This window comes from Ambystoma mexicanum, chromosome 6q (genome assembly GCF_040938575.1).
Source record: "Ambystoma mexicanum isolate Mex_15411 chromosome 6q, UKY_AmexF1_1, whole genome shotgun sequence".
Taxonomy (NCBI): domain Eukaryota; kingdom Metazoa; phylum Chordata; class Amphibia; order Caudata; family Ambystomatidae; genus Ambystoma; species Ambystoma mexicanum.
This window is the reverse complement of record NC_090937.1, coordinates 1,629,974,374-1,629,998,597: the sequence shown is the minus strand read 5'-3', so window position 1 is coordinate 1,629,998,597 and position 24,224 is coordinate 1,629,974,374. Positions and strand designations below refer to the sequence as shown.

Genomic DNA, 24,224 nt, shown 5'->3' with positions numbered 1-24,224 from the left:
CTGAGGTGCTGTGCTCGGTGGCCTGCTGGGACCTTGGCCCGTCAGGGCAAGGCGAATAGGCCTTTGTCAGGCCTTTGTCGGGGAGGGGCCAGGAGCCCTGCTCGCTTCAATCCCCTCACCGATAGACAGTTGCAGAAACTAGGATGCAAGAACCTTTCCTGGATGGGGTTTTGATTTTCACGAAAAGTGTGTCAGCTTTGCTTTCAGCATGAGTCTGATTTCCAAAAAATGCATTTTGAACAATTTAAAGATTTGATCTGCGTTGGCCGGGAATCGAACCGGGGTCAACTGCTTGGAAGGCAGCTATGCTCACCACTATACCACCAACGCCTGCCTGTCTGGGCTATCTGATGGAGCGGCCCTTAGAAATAAGAATAAGTCATTGGCTGGGAATGAAAAAAGCTTGCGTTTGACGCAGAAGCAGTTCGCATCATGAGGTCTTGCCGGTCAGCCCAACATTTCCCCGGGACCCCTTAAAAAAGGAGCTTGGTTTTAAGTTTGGTTTGATTGAACAGTACATTTTGTTGGCTGGGCTGGGACCCTCTCCTATTTAGCGCAAGAGTGGAACGAGGCAGCAAGTTCAAGGAATGACATTGCATCCAGGCACTTACAGCTCTTTGTGCCCTAATGCCATGACACAAAAACATAATTTGAAAAAAGTTAGCAGAGGATGGTTTCGATCCATCGACCTCTGGGTTATGGGCCCAGCACGCTTCCGCTGCGCCACTCTGCTGGTTGGAGAACAAAAGCTTTTCTGGGCTTTTACAGCCTACAAACCGACAACCCTAGACCCATTTTCGAGTGAAGCGGGCAGTAGGCCTTACAAAGCCAAACAACCTGCAACCACGCACTCCCATCCCATGGCCTTTTGCAGACAGGCCTCATTTCTCTAGCTCACACCCTAACTGCCAACACCCCTTCCCCTTCTCTCTCTGTCTCTCTCTCTCTGTCTCTCTCTCTCATTCTCTCTCTCTCGCAAATAGATACTTTACTTCCCAGGTGCAACAAAACAAGCCTTCTCGAGCTGGCAGATATGGGAAGGAAGGAAGGAAGGGCCAGTTTGGAAACTCAACTCAATTACCATAAATCCCCTGCTAAGGGTTATGGGAGGGAGGAATGAAGGAACTTTGCTTCAGGGAAAGGGCTGCTGCTGCTTCAGCATGTGAGGAGCGCAGCCACACGTTTCACCTTCCTCAGTATGTTGGTTTACAGGATGAGAGAGATCCTGAAACCTCACTCTAATAGGCTGAGGTGCTGTGCTCGGTGGCCTGCTGGGACCTTTGCCCGTCAGGGCAAGGCGAATAGGCCTTTGTCAGGCCTTCGTCAGGGCTTTGTCGGGGAGGGGCCAGGAGCCCTGCTCGCTTCAATCCCCTCACCGATAGACAGTTGCAGAAACTAGGATGCAAGAACCTTTCCTGGATGGGGTTTTGATTTTCACGAAAAGTGTGTCAGCTTTGCTTTCAGCATGAGTCTGATTTCCAAAAAATGCATTTTGAACAATTTAAAGATTTGATCTGCGTTGGCCGGGAATCGAACCCGGGTCAACTGCTTGGAAGGCAGATATGCTCACAACTATACCACCAACGCCTGCCTGTCTGGGATATCTGATGGAGCGCCCCTTAGAAATAAGAATAAGTCATTGGCCGGGAATGAAAAAAGCTTGCCTTTGACGCAGAAGCAGTTCGCATCATGAGGTCTTGCCGGTCAGCCCAACATTTCCCCGGGACCCCTTAAAAAAGGAGCTTGGTTTTAAGTTTGGTTTGATTGAACAGTTCATTTTGTTGGCTGGGCTGGGACCCTCTCCTATTTAGCGCAAGAGTGGAACGAGGCAGCAAGTTCAAGGAATGACATTGCATCCAGGCACTTACAGCTCTTTGTGCCCTAATGCCATGACACAAAAACATAATTTGAAAAAAGTTAGCAGAGGATGGTTTCAATCCATCGACCTCTGGGTTATGGGCCCAGCACGCTTCCGCTGCACCACTCTGCTGGTTGGAGAACAAGAGCTTTTCTGGGCTTTTACAGCCTACAAACCGACAACCCTAGACCCAGTTTCGAGTGAAGCGGGCAGTAGGCCTTACAAAGCCAAACAACCTGCAACCACGCACTCCCATCCCATGGCCTTTTGCAGACAGGCCTCATTTCTCTAGCTCACACCCTAACTGCCAACACCCCTTCCCCTTCTCTCTCTGTCTCCCTCTCTCTGTCTCTTTCTCTCATTCTCTCTCTCTCGCAAATAGATACTTTACTTCCCAGGTGCAACAAAACAAGCCTTCTCGAGCTGGCAGATATGGGAAGGAAGGAAGGAAGGGCCAGTTTGGAAACTCAACTCAATTACCATAAATCCCCTGCTAAGGGTTATGGGAGGGAGGAATGAAGGAACTTTGCTTCAGGGAAAGGGCTGCAGCTGCTTCAGCATGTGAGGAGCGCAGCCACACGTTTCACCTTCCTCAGTATGTTGGTTTACAGGATGAGAGAGATCCTGAATCCTCACTCTAATAGGCTGAGGTGCTGTGCTCGGTGGCCTGCTGGGACCTTTGCCCGTCAGGGCAAGGCGAATAGGCCTTTGTCAGGCCTTCGTCAGGGCTTTGTCGGGGAGGGGCCAGGAGCCCTGCTCGCTTCAATCCCCTCACCGATAGACAGTTGCAGAAACTAGGATGCAAGAACCTTTCCTGGATGGGGTTTTGATTTTCGCGAAAAGTGTGTCAGCTTTGCTTTCAGCATGAGTCTGATTTCCCAAAAATGCATTTTGAACAATTTAAAGATTTGATCTGCGGAATCCAGGTCAACTGCTTGCAAGGCAGCTATGCTCACCACTATACCACCAACGCCTGCCTGTCTGGGCTATGTGATGGAGCGCCCCTTAGAAATAAGAATAAGTCATTGGCTGGGAATGAAAAAAGCTTGCGTTTGACGCAGAAGCAGTTCGCATCATGAGGTCTTGCCGGTCAGCCCAACATTTCCCCGGGACCCCTTAAAAAAGGAGCTTGGTTTTAAGTTTGGTTTGATTGAACAGTACATTTTGTTGGCTGGGCTGGGACCCTCTCCTATTTAGCGCAAGAGTGGAACGAGGCAGCAAGTTCAAGGAATGACATTGCATCCAGGCACTTACAGCTCTTTGTGCCCTAATGCCATGACACAAAAACATAATTTGAAAAAACTTAGCAGAGGATGGTTTCGATCCATCGACCTCTGGGTTATGGGCCCAGCACGCTTCCGCTGCGCCAATCTGCTGGTTGGAGAACAAGAGCTTTTCTGGGCTTTTACACCCTACAAACCGACAACCCTAGACCCAGTTTCGAGTGAAGCGGGCAGTAGGCCTTACAAAGCCAAACAACCTGCAACCACGCACTCCCATCCCATGGCCTTTTGCAGACAGGCCTCATTTCTCTAGCTCACACCCTAACTGCCAACACCCCTTCCCCTTCTCTCTCTGTCTCTCTCTCTCTGTCTCTCTCTCTCATTCTCTCTCTCTCGCAAATAGATACTTTACGTCCCAGGTGCAACAAAACAAGCCTTCTCGAGCTGGCAGATATGGGAAGGAAGTAAGGAAGGGCCAGTTTGGAAACTCAACTCAATTACCATAAATCCCCTGCTAAGGGTTATGGGAGGGAGGAATGAAGGAACTTTGCTTCAGGGAAAGGGCTGCTGCTGCTTCAGCATGTGAGGAGCACAGCCACACGTTTCACCTTCCTCAGTATGTTGGTTTACAGGATGAGAGAGATCCTGAAACCTCACTCTAATAGGCTGAGGTGCTGTGCTCGGTGGCCTGCTGGGACCTTTGCCCGTCAGGGCAAGGCGAATAGGCCTTTGTCAGGCCTTCGTCAGGGCTTTGTCGGGGAGGGGCCAGAAGCCCTGCTCGCTTCAATCCCCTCACCGATAGACAGTTGCAGAAACTAGGATGCAAGAACCTTTCCTGGATGGGGTTTTGATTTTCGCGAAAAGTGTGTCAGCTTTGCTTTCAGCATGAGTCTGATTTCCCAAAAATGCATTTTGAACAATTTAAAGATTTGATCTGCGTTGGCCGGGAATCGAACCCGGGTCAACTGCTGGGAAGGCAGCTATGCTCACCACTATAACACCAACGCCTGCCTGTCTGGGCTATGTGATGGAGCGCCCCTTAGAAATAAGAATAAGTCATTGGCTGGGAATGAAAAAAGCTTGCGTTTGACGCAGAAGCAGTTCGCATCATGAGGTCTTGCCGGTCAGCCCAACATTTCCCCGGGACCCCTTAAAAAAGGAGCTTGGTTTTAAGTTTGGTTTGATTGAACAGTACATTTTGTTGGCTGGGCTGGGACCCTCTCCTATTTAGCGCAAGAGTGGAACGAGGCAGCAAGTTCAAGGAATGACATTGCATCCAGGCACTTACAGCTCTTTGTGCCCTAATGCCATGACACAAAAACATAATTTGAAAAAACTTAGCAGAGGATGGTTTCAATCCATCGACCTCTGGGTTATGGGCCCAGCATGCTTCCGCTGCGCCACTCTGCTGGTTGGAGAACAAGAGCTTTTCTGGGCTTTTACAGCCTACAAACCGACAACCCTAGACCCAGTTTCGAGTGAAGCGGGCAGTAGGCCTTACAAAGCCAAACAACCTGCAACCACGCACTCCCATCCCATGGCCTTTTGCAGACAGGCCTCATTTCTCTAGCTCACACCCTAACTGCCAACACCCCTTCCCCTTCTCTCTCGGTCTCTCTCTCTCTGTCTCTCTCTCTCATTCTCTCTCTCTCGCAAATAGATACTTTACTTCCCAGGTGCAACAAAACAAGCCTTCTCGAGCTGGCAGATATGGGAAGGAAGGAAGGAAGGGCCAGTTTGGAAACTCAACTCAATTACCATAAATCCCCTGCTAAGGGTTATGGGAGGGAGGAATGAAGGAACATTGCTTCAGGGAAAGGGCTGCTGCTGCTTCAGCATGTGAGGAGCGCAGCCACACGTTTCACCTTCCTCAGTATGTTGGTTTACAGGATGAGAGAGATCCTGAAACCTCACTCTAATAGGCTGAGGTGCTGTGCTCGGTGGCCTGCTGGGACCTTTGCCCGTCAGGGCAAGGCGAATAGGCCTTTGTCAGGCCTTCGTCAGGGCTTTGTCGCGGAGGGGCCAGGAGCCCTGCTCGCTTCAATCCCCTCATCAATAGACAGTTGCAGAAACTAGGATGCAAGAACCTTTCCTGGATGGGGTTTTGATTTTCACGAAAAGTGTGTCAGCTTTGCTTTCAGCATGAGTCTGATTTCCAAAAAATGCATTTTGAACAATTTAAAGATTTGATCTGCGTTGGCCGGGAATCGAACCCGGGTCAACTGCTTGGAAGGCAGCTATGCTCACCACTATACCACCAACGCCTGCCTGTCTTGGCTAGCTGATGGAGCGCCCCTTAGAAATAAGAATAAGTCATTGGCTGGGAATGAAAAAAGCTTGCGTTTGACGCAGAAGCAGTTCGCATCATGAGGTCTTGCAGGTCAGCCCAACATTTCCCCGGGACCCCTTAAAAAAGGAGCTTGGTTTTAAGTTTGGTTTGATTGAACAGTACATTTTGTTGGCTGGGCTGGGACCCTCTCCTATTTAGCGCAAGAGTGGAACGAGGCAGCAAGTTCAAGGAATGACATTGCATCCAGGCACTTACAGCTCTTTGTGCCCTAATGCCATGACACAAAAACATAATTTGAAAAAACTTAGCAGAGGATGGTTTCGATCCATCGACCTCTGGGTTATGGGCCCAGCACGCTTCCGCTGCGCCACTCTGCTGGTTGGAGAACAAGAGCTTTTCTGGGCTTTTACAGCCTACAAACCGACAACCCTAGACCCAGTTTCGAGTGAAGCGGGCAGTAGGCCTTACAAAGCCAAACAACCTGCAACCACGCACTCCCATCCCATGGCCTTTTGCAGACAGGCCTCATTTCTCTAGCTCACACCCTAACTGCCAACACCCCTTCCCCTTCTCTCTCTGTCTCTCTCTCTCTGTCTCTCTCTCTCATTCTCTCTCTCTCGCAAATAGATACTTTACTTCCCAGGTGCAACAAAACAAGCCTTCTCGAGCTGGCAGATATGGGAAGGAAGGAAGGAAGGGCCAGTTTGGAAACTCAACTCAATTACCATAAATCCCCTGCTAAGGGTTATGGGAGGGAGGAATGAAGGAACTTTGCTTCAGGGAAAGGGCTGCTGCTGCTTCAGCATGTGAGGAGCGCAGCCACATGTTTCACCTTCTTCAGTATGTTGGTTTACAGGATGAGAGAGATCCTGAAACCTCACTCTAATAGGCTGAGGTGCTGTGCTCGGTGGCCTGCTGGGACCTTGGCCCGTCAGGGCAAGGCGAATAGGCCTTTGTCAGGCCTTTGTCGGGGAGGGGCCAGGAGCCCTGCTCGCTTCAATCCCCTCACCGATAGACAGTTGCAGAAACTAGGATGCAAGAACCTTTCCTGGATGGGGTTTTGATTTTCACGAAAAGTGTGTCAGCTTTGCTTTCAGCATGAGTCTGATTTCCAAAAAATGCATTTTGAACAATTTAAAGATTTGATCTGCGTTGGCCGGGAATCGAACCCGGGTCAACTGCTTGGAAGGCAGCTATGCTCACCACTATACCACCAACGCCTGCCTGTCTGGGCTATCTGATGGAGCGGCCCTTAGAAATAAGAATAAGTCATTGGCTGGGAATGAAAAAAGCTTGCGTTTGACGCAGAAGCAGTTCGCATCATGAGGTCTTGCCGGTCAGCCCAACATTTCCCCGGGACCCCTTAAAAAAGGAGCTTGGTTTTAAGTTTGGTTTGATTGAACAGTACATTTTGTTGGCTGGGCTGGGACCCTCTCCTATTTAGCGCAAGAGTGGAACGAGGCAGCAAGTTCAAGGAATGACATTGCATCCAGGCACTTACAGCTCTTTGTGCCGTAATGCCATGACACAAAAACATAATTTGAAAAAAGTTAGCAGAGGATGGTTTCGATCCATCGACCTCTGGGTTATGGGCCCAGCACGCTTCCGCTGCGCCACTCTGCTGGTTGGAGAACAAGAGCTTTTATGGGCTTTTACAGCCTACAAACCGACAACCCTAGACCCAGTTTCGAGTGAAGCGGGCAGTAGGCCTTACAAAGCCAAACAACCTGCAACCACGCACTCCCATCCCATGGCCTTTTGCAGACAGGCCTCATTTCTCTAGCTCACACCCTAACTGCCAACACCCCTTCCCCTTCTCTCTCTGTCTCTCTCTCTCTGTCTCTCTCTCTCATTCTCTCTCTCTCGCAAATAGATACTTTACTTCCCAGGTGCAACAAAACAAGCCTTCTCGAGCTGGCAGATATGGGAAGGAAGGAAGGAAGGGCCAGTTTGGAAACTCAACTCAATTACCATAAATCCCCTGCTAAGGGTTATGGGAGGGAGGAATGAAGGAACTTTGCTTCAGGGAAAGGGCTGCTGCTGCTTCAGCATGTGAGGAGCGCAGCCACACGTTTCACCTTCTTCAGTATGTTGGTTTACAGGATGAGAGAGATCCTGAAACCTCACTCTAATAGGCTGAGGTGCTGTGCTCGGTGGCCTGCTGGGACCAAGGCCCGTCAGGGCAAGGCGAATAGGCCTTTGTCAGGCCTTCGTCAGGGTTTTTTCGGGGAGGGGCCAGGAGCCCTGCTCGCTTCAATCCCCTCACCGATAGACAGTTGCAGAAACTAGGATGCAAGAACCTTTCCTGGATGGGGTTTTGATTTTCACGAAAAGTGTGTCAGCTTTGCTTTCAGCATGAGTCTGATTTCCAAAAAATGCATTTTGAACAATTTAAAGATTTGATCTGCGTTGGCCGGGAATCGAACCCGGGTCAACTGCTTGGAAGGCAGCTATGCTCACCACTATACCACCAACGCCTGCCTGTCTGGGCTATCTGATGGAGCGGCCCTTAGAAATAAGAATAAGTCATTGGCTGGGAATGAAAAAAGCTTGCGTTTGACGCAGAAGCAGTTCGCATCATGAGGTCTTGCCGGTCAGCCCAACATTTCCCCGGGACCCCTTAAAAAAGGAGCTTGGTTTTAAGTTTGGTTTGATTGAACAGTACATTTTGTTGGCTGGGCTGGGACCCTCTCCTATTTAGCGCAAGAGTGGAACGAGGCAGCAAGTTCAAGGAATGACATTGCATCCAGGCACTTACAGCTCTTTGTGCCCTAATGCCATGACACAAAAACATAATTTGAAAAAAGTTAGCAGAGGATGGTTTCGATCCATCGACCTCTGGGTTATGGGCCCAGCACGCTTCCGCTGCGCCACTCTGCTGGTTGGAGAACAAGAGCTTTTCTGGGCTTTTACAGCCTACAAACCGACAACCCTAGACCCAGTTTCGAGTGAAGCGGGCAGTAGGCCTTACAAAGCCAAACAACCTGCAACCACGCACTCCCATCCCATGGCCTTTTGCAGACAGGCCTCATTTCTCTAGCTCACACCCTAACTGCCAACACCCCTTCCCCTTCTCTCTCTGTCTCTCTCTCTCTGTCTCTCTCTCTCATTCTCTCTCTCTCGCAAATAGATACTTTACTTCCCAGGTGCAACAAAACAAGCCTTCTCGAGCTGGCAGATATGGGAAGGAAGGAAGGAAGGGCCAGTTTGGAAACTCAACTCAATTACCATAAATCCCCTGCTAAGGGTTATGGGAGGGAGGAATGAAGGAACATTGCTTCAGGGAAAGGGCTGCTGCTGCTTCAGCATGTGAGGAGCGCAGCCACACGTTTCACCTTCCTCAGTATGTTGGTTTACAGGATGAGAGAGATCCTGAAACCTCACTCTAATAGGCTGAGGTGCTGTGCTCGGTGGCCTGCTGGGACCTTTGCCCGTCAGGGCAAGGCGAATAGGCCTTTGTCAGGCCTTCGTCAGGGCTTTGTCGGGGAGGGGCCAGGAGCCCTGCTCGCTTCAATCCCCTCATCGATAGACAGTTGCAGAAACTAGGATGCAAGAACCTTTCCTGGATGGGGTTTTGATTTTCACGAAAAGTGTGTCAGCTTTGCTTTCAGCATGAGTCTGATTTCCAAAAAATGCATTTTGAACAATTTAAAGATTTGATCTGCGTTGGCCGGGAATCGAACCCGGGTCAACTGCTTGGAAGGCAGCTATGCTCACCACTATACCACCAACGCCTGCCTGTCTGGGCTATGTGATGGAGCGCCCCTTAGAAATAAGAATAAGTCATTGGCTGGGAATGAAAAAAGCTTGCGTTTGACGCAGAAGCAGTTCGCATCATGAGGTCTTGCCGGTCAGCCCAACATTTCCCCGGGACCCCTTAAAAAAGGAGCTTGGTTTTAAGTTTGGTTTGATTGAACAGTACATTTTGTTGGCTGGGCTGGGACCCTCTCCTATTCAGCGCAAGAGTGGAACGAGGCAGCAAGTTCAAGGAATGACATTGCATCCAGGCACTTACAGCTCTTTGTGCCCTAATGCCATGACACAAAAACATAATTTGAAAAAACTTAGCAGAGGATGGTTTCGATCCATCGACCTCTGGGTTATGGGCCCAACACGCTTCCGCTGCGCCACTCTGCTGGTTGGAGAACAAGAGCTTTTCTGGGCTTTTACAGCCTACAAACCGACAACCCTAGACCCAGTTTCGAGTGAAGCGGGCAGTAGGCCTTACAAAGCCAAACAACCTGCAACCACGCACTCCCATCCCATGGCCTTTTGCAGACAGGCCTCATTTCTCTAGCTCACACCCTAACTGCCAACACCCCTTCCCCTTCTCTCTCTGTCTCTCTCTCTCTGTCTCTCTCTCTCATTCTCTCTCTCTCGCAAATAGATACTTTACTTCCCAGGTGCAACAAAACAAGCCTTCTCGAGCTGGCAGATATGGGAAGGAAGGAAGGAAGGGCCAGTTTGGAAACTCAACTCAATTACCATAAATCCCCTGCTAAGGGTTATGGGAGGGAGGAATGAAGGAACTTTGCTTCAGGGAAAGGGCTGCTGCTGCTTCAGCATGTGAGGAGCGCAGCCACACGTTTCACCTTCTTCAGTATGTTGGTTTACAGGATGAGAGAGATCCTGAAACCTCACTCTAATAGGCTGAGGTGCTGTGCTCGGTGGCCTGCTGGGACCTTGGCCCGTCAGGGCAAGGCGAATAGGCCTTTGTCAGGCCTTTGTCGGGGAGGGGCCAGGAGCCCTGCTCGCTTCAATCCCCTCACCGATAGACAGTTGCAGAAACTAGGATGCAAGAACCTTTCCTGGATGGGGTTTTGATTTTCACGAAAAGTGTGTCAGCTTTGCTTTCAGCATGAGTCTGATTTCCAAAAAATGCATTTTGAACAATTTAAAGATTTGATCTGCGTTGGCCGGGAATCGAACCCGGGTCAACTGCTTGGAAGGCAGCTATGCTCACCACTATACCACCAACGCCTGCCTGTCTGGCCTATCTGATGGAGCGGCCCTTAGAAATAAGAATAAGTCATTGGCTGGGAATGAAAAAAGCTTGCGCGTTTGACGCAGAAGCAGTTCGCATCATGAGGTCTTGCCGGTCAGCCCAACATTTCCCCGGGACCCCTTAAAAAAGGAGCTTGGTTTTAAGTTTGGTTTGATTGAACAGTACATTTTGTTGGCTGGGCTGGGACCCTCTCCTATTTAGCGCAAGAGTGGAACGAGGCAGCAAGTTCAAGGAATGACATTGCATCCAGGCACTTACAGCTCTTTGTGCCCTAATGCCATGACACAAAAACATAATTTGAAAAAAGTTAGCAGAGGATGGTTTCGATCCATCGACCTCTGGGTTATGGGCCCAGCACGCTTCCGCTGCGCCACTCTGCTGGTTGGAGAACAAAAGCTTTTCTGGGCTTTTACAGCCTACAAACCGACAACCCTAGACCCATTTTCGAGTGAAGCGGGCAGTAGGCCTTACAAAGCCAAACAACCTGCAACCACGCACTCCCATCCCATGGCCTTTTGCAGACAGGCCTCATTTCTCTAGCTCACACCCTAACTGCCAACACCCCTTCCCCTTCTCTCTCTGTCTCTCTCTCTCTGTCTCTCTCTCTCATTCTCTCTCTCTCGCAAATAGATACTTTACTTCCCAGGTGCAACAAAACAAGCCTTCTCGAGCTGGCAGATATGGGAAGGAAGGAAGGAAGGGCCAGTTTGGAAACTCAACTCAATTACCATAAATCCCCTGCTAAGGGTTATGGGAGGGAGGAATGAAGGAACTTTGCTTCAGGGAAAGGGCTGCTGCTGCTTCAGCATGTGAGGAGCGCAGCCACACGTTTCACCTTCTTCAGTATGTTGGTTTACAGGATGAGAGAGATCCTGAAACCTCACTCTAATAGGCTGAGGTGCTGTGCTCGGTGGCCTGCTGGGACCAAGGCCCGTCAGGGCAAGGCGAATAGGCCTTTGTCAGGCCTTCGTCAGGGCTTTGTCGGGGAGGGGCCAGGAGCCCTGCTCGCTTCAATCCCCTCACCGATAGACAGTTGCAGAAACTAGGATGCAAGAACCTTTCCTGGATGGGGTTTTGATTTTCACGAAAAGTGTGTCAGCTTTGCTTTCAGCATGAGTCTGATTTCCAAAAAATGCATTTTGAACAATTTAAAGATTTGATCTGCGTTGGCCGGGAATAGAACCCGGGTCAACTGCTTGGAAGGCAGCTATGCTCACCACTATACCACCAACGCCTGCCTGTCTGGGCTATCTGATGGAGCGGCCCTTAGAAATAAGAATAAGTCATTGGCTGGGAATGAAAAAAGCTTGCGTTTGACACAGAAGCAGTTCGCATCATGAGGTCTTGCCGGTCAGCCCAACATTTCCCCGGGACCCCTTAAAAAAGGAGCTTGGTTTTAAGTTTGGTTTGATTGAACAGTACATTTTGTTGGCTGGGCTGGGACCCTCTCCTATTTAGCGCAAGAGTGGAACGAGGCAGCAAGTTCAAGGAATGACATTGCATCCAGGCACTTACAGCTCTTTGTGCCCTAATGCCATGACACAAAAACATAATTTGAAAAAAGTTAGCAGAGGATGGTTTCGATCCATCGACCTCTGGGTTATGGGCCCAGCACGCTTCCGCTGCGCCACTCTGCTGGTTGGAGAACAAAAGCTTTTCTGGGCTTTTACAGCCTACAAACCGACAACCCTAGACCCATTTTCGAGTGAAGCGGGCAGTAGGCCTTACAAAGCCAAACAACCTGCAACCACGCACTCCCATCCCATGGCCTTTTGCAGACAGGCCTCATTTCTCTAGCTCACACCCTAACTGCCAACACCCCTTCCCCTTCTCTCTCTGTCTCTCTCTCTCTGTCTCTCTCTCTCATTCTCTCTCTCTCGCAAATAGATACTTTACTTCCCAGGTGCAACAAAACAAGCCTTCTCGAGCTGGCAGATATGGGAAGGAAGGAAGGAAGGGCCAGTTTGGAAACTCAACTCAATTACCATAAATCCCCTGCTAAGGGTTATGGGAGGGAGGAATGAAGGAACTTTGCTTCAGGGAAAGGGCTGCTGCTGCTTCAGCATGTGAGGAGCGCAGCCACACGTTTCACCTTCTTCAGTATGTTGGTTTACAGGATGAGAGAGATCCTGAAACCTCACTCTAATAGGCTGAGGTGCTGTGCTTGGTGGCCTGCTGGGACCAAGGCCCGTCAGGGCAAGGCGAATAGGCCTTTGTCAGGCCTTCGTCAGGGCTTTGTCGGGGAGGGGCCAGGAGCCCTGCTCGCTTCAATCCCCTCACCGATAGACAGTTGCAGAAACTAGGATGCAAGAACCTTTCCTGGATGGGGTTTTGATTTTCACGAAAAGTGTGTCAGCTTTGCTTTCAGCATGAGTCTGATTTCCAAAAAATGCATTTTGAACAATTTAAAGATTTGATCTGCGTTGGCCGGGAATCGAACCCGGGTCAACTGCTTGGAAGGCAGCTATGCTCACCACTATACCACCAACGCCTGCCTGTCTGGGCTATCTGATGGAGCGGCCCTTAGAAATAAGAATAAGTCATTGGCTGGGAATGAAAAAAGCTTGCGTTTGACGCAGAAGCAGTTCGCATCATGAGGTCTTGCCGGTCAGCCCAACATTTCCCCGGGACCCCTTAAAAAAGGAGCTTGGTTTTAAGTTTGGTTTGATTGAACAGTACATTTTGTTGGCTGGGCTGGGACCCTCTCCTATTTAGCGCAAGAGTGGAACGAGGCAGCAAGTTCAAGGAATGACATTGCATCCAGGCACTTACAGCTCTTTGTGCCCTAATGCCATGACACAAAAACATAATTTGAAAAAAGTTAGCAGAGGATGGTTTCGATCCATCGACCTCTGGGTTATGGGCCCAGCACGCTTCCGCTGCGCCACTCTGCTGGTTGGAGAACAAAAGCTTTTCTGGGCTTTTACAGCCTACAAACCGACAACCCTAGACCCATTTTCGAGTGAAGCGGGCAGTAGGCCTTACAAAGCCAAACAACCTGCAACCACGCACTCCCATCCCATGGCCTTTTGCAGACAGGCCTCATTTCTCTAGCTCACACCCTAACTGCCAACACCCCTTCCCCTTCTCTCTCTGTCTCTCTCTCTCTGTCTCTCTCTCTCATTCTCTCTCTCTCGCAAATAGATACTTTACTTCCCAGGTGCAACAAAACAAGCCTTCTCGAGCTGGCAGATATGGGAAGGAAGGAAGGAAGGGCCAGTTTGGAAACTCAACTCAATTACCATAAATCCCCTGCTAAGGGTTATGGGAGGGAGGAATGAAGGAACTTTGCTTCAGGGAAAGGGCTGCTGCTGCTTCAGCATGTGAGGAGCGCAGCCACACGTTTCACCTTCTTCAGTATGTTGGTTTACAGGATGAGAGAGATCCTGAAACCTCACTCTAATAGGCTGAGGTGCTGTGCTCGGTGGCCTGCTGGGACCTTGGCCCGTCAGGGCAAGGCGAATAGGCCTTTGTCAGGCCTTTGTCGGGGAGGGGCCAGGAGCCCTGCTCGCTTCAATCCCCTCACCGATAGACAGTTGCAGAAACTAGGATGCAAGAACCTTTCCTGGATGGGGTTTTGATTTTCACGAAAAGTGTGTCAGCTTTGCTTTCAGCATGAGTCTGATTTCCAAAAAATGCATTTTGAACAATTTAAAGATTTGATCTGCGTTGGCCGGGAATCGAACCGGGGTCAACTGCTTGGAAGGCAGCTATGCTCACCACTACACCACCAACGCCTGCCTGTCTGGGCTATCTGATGGAGCGGCCCTTAGAAATAAGAATAAGTCATTGGCTGGGAATGAAAAAAGCTTGCGTTTGACGCAGAAGCAGTTCGCATCATGAGGTCTTGCCGGTCAGCCCAACATTTCCCCGGGACCCCTTAAAAAAGGAGCTTGGTTTTAAGTTTGGTTTGATTGAACAGTACATTTTGTTGGCTGGGCTGGGACCCTCTCCTATTTAGCGCAAGAGTGGAACGAGGCAGCAAGTTCAAGGAATGACATTGCATCCAGGCACTTACAGCTCTTTGTGCCCTAATGCCATGACACAAAAACATAATTTGAAAAAAGTTAGCAGAGGATGGTTTCGATCCATCGACCTCTGGGTTATGGGCCCAGCACGCTTCCGCTGCGCCACTCTGCTGGTTGGAGAACAAGAGCTTTTATGGGCTTTTACAGCCTACAAACCGACAACCCTAGACCCAGTTTCGAGTGAAGCGGGCAGTAGGCCTTACAAAGCCAAACAACCTGCAACCACGCACTCCCATCCCATGGCCTTTTGCAGACAGGCCTCATTTCTCTAGCTCACACCCTAACTGCCAACACCCCTTCCCCTTCTCTCTCTGTCTCTCTCTCTCTGTCTCTCTCTCTCATTCTCTCTCTCTCGCAAATAGATACTTTACTTCCCAGGTGCAACAAAACAAGCCTTCTCGAGCTGGCAGATATGGGAAGGAAGGAAGGAAGGGCCAGTTTGGAAACTCAACTCAATTACCATAAATCCCCTGCTAAGGGTTATGGGAGGGAGGAATGAAGGAACTTTGCTTCAGGGAAAGGGCTGCTGCTGCTTCAGCATGTGAGGAGCGCAGCCACACGTTTCACCTTCTTCAGTATGTTGGTTTACAGGATGAGAGAGATCCTGAAACCTCACTCTAATAGGCTGAGGTGCTGTGCTCGGTGGCCTGCTGGGACCAAGGCCCGTCAGGGCAAGGCGAATAGGCCTTTGTCAGGCCTTCGTCAGGGCTTTGTCGGGGAGGGGCCAGGAGCCCTGCTCGCTTCAATCCCCTCACCGATAGACAGTTGCAGAAACTAGGATGCAAGAACCTTTCCTGGATGGGGTTTTGATTTTCACGAAAAGTGTGTCAGCTTTGCTTTCAGCATGAGTCTGATTTCCAAAAAATGCATTTTGAACAATTTAAAGATTTGATCTGCGTTGGCCGGGAATCAAACCCGGGTCAACTGCTTGGAAGGCAGCTATGCTCACCACTATACCACCAACGCCTGCCTGTCTGGGCTATCTGATGGAGCGGCCCTTAGAAATAAGAATAAGTCATTGGCTGGGAATGAAAAAAGCTTGCGTTTGACGCAGAAGCAGTTCGCATCATGAGGTCTTGCCGGTCAGCCCAACATTTCCCCGGGACCCCTTAAAAAAGGAGCTTGGTTTTAAGTTTGGTTTGATTGAACAGTACATTTTGTTGGCTGGGCTGGGACCCTCTCCTATTTAGCGCAAGAGTGGAACGAGGCAGCAAGTTCAAGGAATGACATTGCATCCAGGCACTTACAGCTCTTTGTGCCCTAATGCCATGACACAAAAACATAATTTGAAAAAAGTTAGCAGAGGATGGTTTCGATCCATCGACCTCTGGGTTATGGGCCCAGCACGCTTCCGCTGCGCCACTCTGCTGGTTGGAGAACAAAAGCTTTTCTGGGCTTTTACAGCCTACAAACCAACAACCCTAGACCCATTTTCGAGTGAAGCGGGCAGTAGGCCTTACAAAGCCAAACAACCTGCAACCACGCACTCCGATCCCATGGCCTTTTGCAGACAGGCCTCATTTCTCTAGCTCACACCCTAACTGCCAACACCCCTTCCCCTTCTCTCTCTGTCTCTCTCTCTCTGTCTCTCTCTCTCATTCTCTCTCTCTCGCAAATAGATACTTTACTTCCCAGGTGCAACAAAACAAGCCTTCTCGAGCTGGCAGATATGGGAAGGAAGGAAGGAAGGGCCAGTTTGGAAACTCAACTCAATTACCATAAATCCCCTGCTAAGGGTTATGGGAGGGAGGAATGAAGGAACTTTGCTTCAGGGAAAGGGCTGCTGCTGCTTCAGCATGTGAGGAGCGCAGCCACACGTTTCACCTTCTTCAGTATGTTGGTTTACAGGATGAGAGAGATCCTGAAACCTCACTCTAATAGGCTGAGGTGCTGTGCTCGGTGGCCTGCTGGGACCAAGGCCCGTCAGGGCAAGGCGAATAGGCCTTTGTCAGGCCTTCGTCAGGGCTTTGTCGGGGAGGGGCCAGGAGCCCTGCTCGCTTCAATCCCCTCACCGATAGACAGTTGCAGAAACTAGGATGCAAGAACCTTTCCTGGATGGGGTTTTGATTTTCACGAAAAGTGTGTCAGCTTTGCTTTCAGCATGAGTCTGATTTCCAAAAAATGCATTTTGAACAATTTAAAGATTTGATCTGCGTTGGTCAACTGCTTGGAAGGCAGCTATGCTCACCACTATACCACCAACGCCTGCCTGTCTGGGCTATCTGATGGAGCGGCCCTTAGAAATAAGAATAAGGCATTGGCTGGGAATGAAAAAAGCTTGCGCGTTTGACGCAGAAGCAGTTCGCATCATGAGGTCTTGCCGGTCAGCCCAACATTTCCCCGGGACCCCTTAAAAAAGGAGCTTGGTTTTAAGTTTGGTTTGATTGAACAGTACATTTTGTTGGCTGGGCTGGGACCCTCTCCTATTTAGCGCAAGAGTGGAACGAGGCAGCAAGTTCAAGGAATGACATTGCATCCAGGCACTTACAGCTCTTTGTGCCCTAATGCCATGACACAAAAACATAATTTGAAAAAAGTTAGCAGAGGATGGTTTCGATCCATCGACCTCTGGGTTATGGGCCCAGCACGCTTCCGCTGCGCCACTCTGCTGGTTGGAGAACAAAAGCTTTTCTGGGCTTTTACAGCCTACAAACCGACAACCCTAGACCCATTTTCGAGTGAAGCGGGCAGTAGGCCTTACAAAGCCAAACAACCTGCAACCACGCACTCCCATCCCATGGCCTTTTGCAGACAGGCCTCATTTCTCTAGCTCACACCCTAACTGCCAACACCCCTTCCCCTTCTCTCTCTGTCTCTCTCTCTCATTCTCTCTCTCTCGCAAATAGATACTTTACTTCCCAGGTGCAACAAAACAAGCCTTCTCGAGCTGGCAGATATGGGAAGGAAGGAAGGAAGGGCCAGTTTGGAAACTCAACTCAATTACCATAAATCCCCTGCTAAGGGTTATGGGAGGGAGGAATGAAGGAACTTTGCTTCAGGGAAAGGGCTGCTGCTGCTTCAGCATGTGAGGAGCGCAGCCACACGTTTCACCTTCTTCAGTATGTTGGTTTACAGGATGAGAGAGATCCTGAAACCTCACTCTAATAGGCTGAGGTGCTGTGCTCGGTGGCCTGCTGGGACCTTGGCCCGTCAGGGCAAGGCGAATAGGCCTTTGTCAGGCCTTTGTCGGGGAGGGGCCAGGAGCCCTGCTCGCTTCAATCCCCTCACCGATAGACAGTTGCAGAAACTAGGATGCAAGAACCTTTCCTGGATGGGGTTTTGATTTTCACGAAAAGTGTGTCAGCTTTGCTTTCAGCATGAGTCTGATTTCCAAAAAATGCATTTTGAACAATTTAAAGATTTGATCTGCGTTGGCCGGGAATCGAACCCGGGTCAACTGCTTGGAAGGCAGCTATGCTCACCACTATACCACCAACGCCTGCCTGTCTGGCCTATCTGATGGAGCGGCCCTTAGAAATAAGAATAAGTCATTGGCTGGGAATGAAAAAAGCTTGCGCGTTTGACGCAGAAGCAGTTCGCATCATGAGGTCTTGCCGGTCAGCCCAACATTTCCCCGGGACCCCTTAAAAAAGGAGCTTGGTTTTAAGTTTGGTTTGATTGAACAGTACATTTTGTTGGCTGGGCTGGGACCCTCTCCTATTTAGCGCAAGAGTGGAACGAGGCAGCAAGTTCAAGGAATGACATTGCATCCAGGCACTTACAGCTCTTTGTGCCCTAATGCCATGACACAAAAACATAATTTGAAAAAAGTTAGCAGAGGATGGTTTCGATCCATCGACCTCTGGGTTATGGGCCCAGCACGCTTCCGCTGCGCCACTCTGCTGGTTGGAGAACAAAAGCTTTTCTGGGCTTTTACAGCCTACAAACCGACAACCCTAGACCCATTTTCGAGTGAAGCGGGCAGTAGGCCTTACAAAGCCAAACAACCTGCAACCACGCACTCCCATCCCATGGCCTTTTGCAGACAGGCCTCATTTCTCTAGCTCACACCCTAACTGCCAACACCCCTTCCCCTTCTCTCTCTGTCTCTCTCTCTCTGTCTCTCTCTCTCATTCTCTCTCTCTCGCAAATAGATACTTTACTTCCCAGGTGCAACAAAACAAGCCTTCTCGAGCTGGCAGATATGGGAAGGAAGGAAGGAAGGGCCAGTTTGGAAACTCAACTCAATTACCATAAATCCCCTGCTAAGGGTTATGGGAGGGAGGAATGAAGGAACTTTGCTTCAGGGAAAGGGCTGCTGCTGCTTCAGCATGTGAGGAGCGCAGCCACACGTTTCACCTTCTTCAGTATGTTGGTTTACAGGATGAGAGAGATCCTGAAACCTCACTCTAATAGGCTGAGGTGCTGTGCTCGGTGGCCTGCTGGGACCAAGGCCCGTCAGGGCAAGGCGAATAGGCCTTTGTCAGGCCTTCGTCAGGGCTTTGTCGGGGAGGGGCCAGGAGCCCTGCTCGCTTCAATCCCCTCACCGATAGACAGTTGCAGAAACTAGGATGCAAGAACCTTTCCTGGATGGGGTTTTGATTTTCACGAAAAGTGTGTCAGCTTTGCTTTCAGCATGAGTCTGATTTCCAAAAAATGCATTTTGAACAATTTAAAGATTTGATCTGCGTTGGCCGGGAATAGAACCCGGGTCAACTGCTTGGAAGGCAGCTATGCTCACCACTATACCACCAACGCCTGCCTGTCTGGGCTATCTGATGGAGCGGCCCTTAGAAATAAGAATAAGTCATTGGCTGGGAATGAAAAAAGCTTGCGTTTGACACAGAAGCAGTTCGCATCATGAGGTCTTGCCGGTCAGCCCAACATTTCCCCGGGACCCCTTAAAAAAGGAGCTTGGTTTTAAGTTTGGTTTGATTGAACAGTACATTTTGTTGGCTGGGCTGGGACCCTCTCCTATTTAGCGCAAGAGTGGAACGAGGCAGCAAGTTCAAGGAATGACATTGCATCCAGGCACTTACAGCTCTTTGTGCCCTAATGCCATGACACAAAAACATAATTTGAAAAAAGTTAGCAGAGGATGGTTTCGATCCATCGACCTCTGGGTTATGGGCCCAGCACGCTTCCGCTGCGCCACTCTGCTGGTTGGAGAACAAAAGCTTTTCTGGGCTTTTACAGCCTACAAACCGACAACCCTAGACCCATTTTCGAGTGAAGCGGGCAGTAGGCCTTACAAAGCCAAACAACCTGCAACCACGCACTCCCATCCCATGGCCTTTTGCAGACAGGCCTCATTTCTCTAGCTCACACCCTAACTGCCAACACCCCTTCCCCTTCTCTCTCTGTCTCTCTCTCTCTGTCTCTCTCTCTCATTCTCTCTCTCTCGCAAATAGATACTTTACTTCCCAGGTGCAACAAAACAAGCCTTCTCGAGCTGGCAGATATGGGAAGGAAGGAAGGAAGGGCCAGTTTGGAAACTCAACTCAATTACCATAAATCCCCTGCTAAGGGTTATGGGAGGGAGGAATGAAGGAACTTTGCTTCAGGGAAAGGGCTGCTGCTGCTTCAGCATGTGAGGAGCGCAGCCACACGTTTCACCTTCTTCAGTATGTTGGTTTACAGGATGAGAGAGATCCTGAAACCTCACTCTAATAGGCTGAGGTGCTGTGCTTGGTGGCCTGCTGGGACCAAGGCCCGTCAGGGCAAGGCGAATAGGCCTTTGTCAGGCCTTCGTCAGGGCTTTGTCGGGGAGGGGCCAGGAGCCCTGCTCGCTTCAATCCCCTCACCGATAGACAGTTGCAGAAACTAGGATGCAAGAACCTTTCCTGGATGGGGTTTTGATTTTCACGAAAAGTGTGTCAGCTTTGCTTTCAGCATGAGTCTGATTTCCAAAAAATGCATTTTGAACAATTTAAAGATTTGATCTGCGTTGGCCGGGAATCGAACCCGGGTCAACTGCTTGGAAGGCAGCTATGCTCACCACTATACCACCAACGCCTGCCTGTCTGGGCTATCTGATGGAGCGGCCCTTAGAAATAAGAATAAGTCATTGGCTGGGAATGAAAAAAGCTTGCGTTTGACGCAGAAGCAGTTCGCATCATGAGGTCTTGCCGGTCAGCCCAACATTTCCCCGGGACCCCTTAAAAAAGGAGCTTGGTTTTAAGTTTGGTTTGATTGAACAGTACATTTTGTTGGCTGGGCTGGGACCCTCTCCTATTTAGCGCAAGAGTGGAACGAGGCAGCAAGTTCAAGGAATGACATTGCATCCAGGCACTTACAGCTCTTTGTGCCCTAATGCCATGACACAAAAACATAATTTGAAAAAAGTTAGCAGAGGATGGTTTCGATCCATCGACCTCTGGGTTATGGGCCCAGCACGCTTCCGCTGCGCCACTCTGCTGGTTGGAGAACAAAAGCTTTTCTGGGCTTTTACAGCCTACAAACCGACAACCCTAGACCCATTTTCGAGTGAAGCGGGCAGTAGGCCTTACAAAGCCAAACAACCTGCAACCACGCACTCCCATCCCATGGCCTTTTGCAGACAGGCCTCATTTCTCTAGCTCACACCCTAACTGCCAACACCCCTTCCCCTTCTCTCTCTGTCTCTCTCTCTCTGTCTCTCTCTCTCATTCTCTCTCTCTCGCAAATAGATACTTTACTTCCCAGGTGCAACAAAACAAGCCTTCTCGAGCTGGCAGATATGGGAAGGAAGGAAGGAAGGGCCAGTTTGGAAACTCAACTCAATTACCATAAATCCCCTGCTAAGGGTTATGGGAGGGAGGAATGAAGGAACTTTGCTTCAGGGAAAGGGCTGCTGCTGCTTCAGCATGTGAGGAGCGCAGCCACACGTTTCACCTTCTTCAGTATGTTGGTTTACAGGATGAGAGAGATCCTGAAACCTCACTCTAATAGGCTGAGGTGCTGTGCTCGGTGGCCTGCTGGGACCTTGGCCCGTCAGGGCAAGGCGAATAGGCCTTTGTCAGGCCTTTGTCGGGGAGGGGCCAGGAGCCCTGCTCGCTTCAATCCCCTCACCGATAGACAGTTGCAGAAACTAGGATGCAAGAACCTTTCCTGGATGGGGTTTTGATTTTCACGAAAAGTGTGTCAGCTTTGCTTTCAGCATGAGTCTGATTTCCAAAAAATGCATTTTGAACAATTTAAAGATTTGATCTGCGTTGGCCGGGAATCGAACCGGGGTCAACTGCTTGGAAGGCAGCTATGCTCACCACTACACCACCAACGCCTGCCTGTCTGGGCTATCTGATGGAGCGGCCCTTAGAAATAAGAATAAGTCATTGGCTGGGAATGAAAAAAGCTTGCGTTTGACGCAGAAGCAGTTCGCATCATGAGGTCTTGCCGGTCAGCCCAACATTTCCCCGGGACCCCTTAAAAAAGGAGCTTGGTTTTAAGTTTGGTTTGATTGAACAGTACATTTTGTTGGCTGGGCTGGGACCCTCTCCTATTTAGCGCAAGAGTGGAACGAGGCAGCAAGTTCAAGGAATGACATTGCATCCAGGCACTTACAGCTCTTTGTGCCCTAATGCCATGACACAAAAACATAATTTGAAAAAAGTTAGCAGAGGATGGTTTCGATCCATCGACCTCTGGGTTATGGGCCCAGCACGCTTCCGCTGCGCCACTCTGCTGGTTGGAGAACAAGAGCTTTTATGGGCTTTTACAGCCTACAAACCGACAACCCTAGACCCAGTTTCGAGTGAAGCGGGCAGTAGGCCTTACAAAGCCAAACAACCTGCAACCACGCACTCCCATCCCATGGCCTTTTGCAGACAGGCCTCATTTCTCTAGCTCACACCCTAACTGCCAACACCCCTTCCCCTTCTCTCTCTGTCTCTCTCTCTCTGTCTCTCTCTCTCATTCTCTCTCTCTCGCAAATAGATACTTTACTTCCCAGGTGCAACAAAACAAGCCTTCTCGAGCTGGCAGATATGGGAAGGAAGGAAGGAAGGGCCAGTTTGGAAACTCAACTCAATTACCATAAATCCCCTGCTAAGGGTTATGGGAGGGAGGAATGAAGGAACTTTGCTTCAGGGAAAGGGCTGCTGCTGCTTCAGCATGTGAGGAGCGCAGCCACACGTTTCACCTTCTTCAGTATGTTGGTTTACAGGATGAGAGAGATCCTGAAACCTCACTCTAATAGGCTGAGGTGCTGTGCTCGGTGGCCTGCTGGGACCAAGGCCCGTCAGGGCAAGGCGAATAGGCCTTTGTCAGGCCTTCGTCAGGGCTTTGTCGGGGAGGGGCCAGGAGCCCTGCTCGCTTCAATCCCCTCACCGATAGACAGTTGCAGAAACTAGGATGCAAGAACCTTTCCTGGATGGGGTTTTGATTTTCACGAAAAGTGTGTCAGCTTTGCTTTCAGCATGAGTCTGATTTCCAAAAAATGCATTTTGAACAATTTAAAGATTTGATCTGCGTTGGCCGGGAATCAAACCCGGGTCAACTGCTTGGAAGGCAGCTATGCTCACCACTATACCACCAACGCCTGCCTGTCTGGGCTATCTGATGGAGCGGCCCTTAGAAATAAGAATAAGTCATTGGCTGGGAATGAAAAAAGCTTGCGTTTGACGCAGAAGCAGTTCGCATCATGAGGTCTTGCCGGTCAGCCCAACATTTCCCCGGGACCCCTTAAAAAAGGAGCTTGGTTTTAAGTTTGGTTTGATTGAACAGTACATTTTGTTGGCTGGGCTGGGACCCTCTCCTATTTAGCGCAAGAGTGGAACGAGGCAGCAAGTTCAAGGAATGACATTGCATCCAGGCACTTACAGCTCTTTGTGCCCTAATGCCATGACACAAAAACATAATTTGAAAAAAGTTAGCAGAGGATGGTTTCGATCCATCGACCTCTGGGTTATGGGCCCAGCACGCTTCCGCTGCGCCACTCTGCTGGTTGGAGAACAAAAGCTTTTCTGGGCTTTTACAGCCTACAAACCAACAACCCTAGACCCATTTTCGAGTGAAGCGGGCAGTAGGCCTTACAAAGCCAAACAACCTGCAACCACGCACTCCGATCCCATGGCCTTTTGCAGACAGGCCTCATTTCTCTAGCTCACACCCTAACTGCCAACACCCCTTCCCCTTCTCTCTCTGTCTCTCTCTCTCTGTCTCTCTCTCTCATTCTCTCTCTCTCGCAAATAGATACTTTACTTCCCAGGTGCAACAAAACAAGCCTTCTCGAGCTGGCAGATATGGGAAGGAAGGAAGGAAGGGCCAGTTTGGAAACTCAACTCAATTACCATAAATCCCCTGCTAAGGGTTATGGGAGGGAGGAATGAAGGAACTTTGCTTCAGGGAAAGGGCTGCTGCTGCTTCAGCATGTGAGGAGCGCAGCCACACGTTTCACCTTCTTCAGTATGTTGGTTTACAGGATGAGAGAGATCCTGAAACCTCACTCTAATAGGCTGAGGTGCTGTGCTCGGTGGCCTGCTGGGACCAAGGCCCGTCAGGGCAAGGCGAATAGGCCTTTGTCAGGCCTTCGTCAGGGCTTTGTCGGGGAGGGGCCAGGAGCCCTGCTCGCTTCAATCCCCTCACCGATAGACAGTTGCAGAAACTAGGATGCAAGAACCTTTCCTGGATGGGGTTTTGATTTTCACGAAAAGTGTGTCAGCTTTGCTTTCAGCATGAGTCTGATTTCCAAAAAATGCATTTTGAACAATTTAAAGATTTGATCTGCGTTGGTCAACTGCTTGGAAGGCAGCTATGCTCACCACTATACCACCAACGCCTGCCTGTCTGGGCTATCTGATGGAGCGGCCCTTAGAAATAAGAATAAGGCATTGGCTGGGAATGAAAAAAGCTTGCGCGTTTGACGCAGAAGCAGTTCGCATCATGAGGTCTTGCCGGTCAG

General features: G+C 49.9%; 8 non-coding genes across 8 annotated transcripts; all 8 read right to left on the bottom strand.

The window, feature by feature from the left end:
• Positions 1 to 5,273: 5,273 nt before the first annotated feature.
• Positions 5,274 to 5,345, bottom strand: TRNAG-UCC (transfer RNA glycine (anticodon UCC)). The gene has a single exon. It is a non-coding gene; the product is annotated as a tRNA-Gly (tRNA).
• Positions 5,346 to 6,519: 1,174 nt separating this feature from the next.
• Positions 6,520 to 6,591, bottom strand: TRNAG-UCC (transfer RNA glycine (anticodon UCC)). Its single transcript has one exon. It is a non-coding gene; the product is annotated as a tRNA-Gly (tRNA).
• A 1,185-nt stretch (positions 6,592 to 7,776) lies between these two features.
• On the bottom strand, positions 7,777 to 7,848 carry TRNAG-UCC (transfer RNA glycine (anticodon UCC)). The gene has a single exon. It is a non-coding gene; the product is annotated as a tRNA-Gly (tRNA).
• A 1,185-nt stretch (positions 7,849 to 9,033) lies between these two features.
• TRNAG-UCC (transfer RNA glycine (anticodon UCC)) lies at positions 9,034 to 9,105 on the bottom strand. The gene has a single exon. It is a non-coding gene; the product is annotated as a tRNA-Gly (tRNA).
• Positions 9,106 to 10,279: 1,174 nt separating this feature from the next.
• On the bottom strand, positions 10,280 to 10,351 carry TRNAG-UCC (transfer RNA glycine (anticodon UCC)). Its single transcript has one exon. It is a non-coding gene; the product is annotated as a tRNA-Gly (tRNA).
• A 2,444-nt stretch (positions 10,352 to 12,795) lies between these two features.
• TRNAG-UCC (transfer RNA glycine (anticodon UCC)) lies at positions 12,796 to 12,867 on the bottom strand. The gene has a single exon. It is a non-coding gene; the product is annotated as a tRNA-Gly (tRNA).
• A 4,904-nt stretch (positions 12,868 to 17,771) lies between these two features.
• Positions 17,772 to 17,843, bottom strand: TRNAG-UCC (transfer RNA glycine (anticodon UCC)). The gene has a single exon. It is a non-coding gene; the product is annotated as a tRNA-Gly (tRNA).
• Positions 17,844 to 20,287: 2,444 nt separating this feature from the next.
• Positions 20,288 to 20,359, bottom strand: TRNAG-UCC (transfer RNA glycine (anticodon UCC)). The gene has a single exon. It is a non-coding gene; the product is annotated as a tRNA-Gly (tRNA).
• Between the last annotated feature and the right edge of the window lie 3,865 nt (positions 20,360 to 24,224).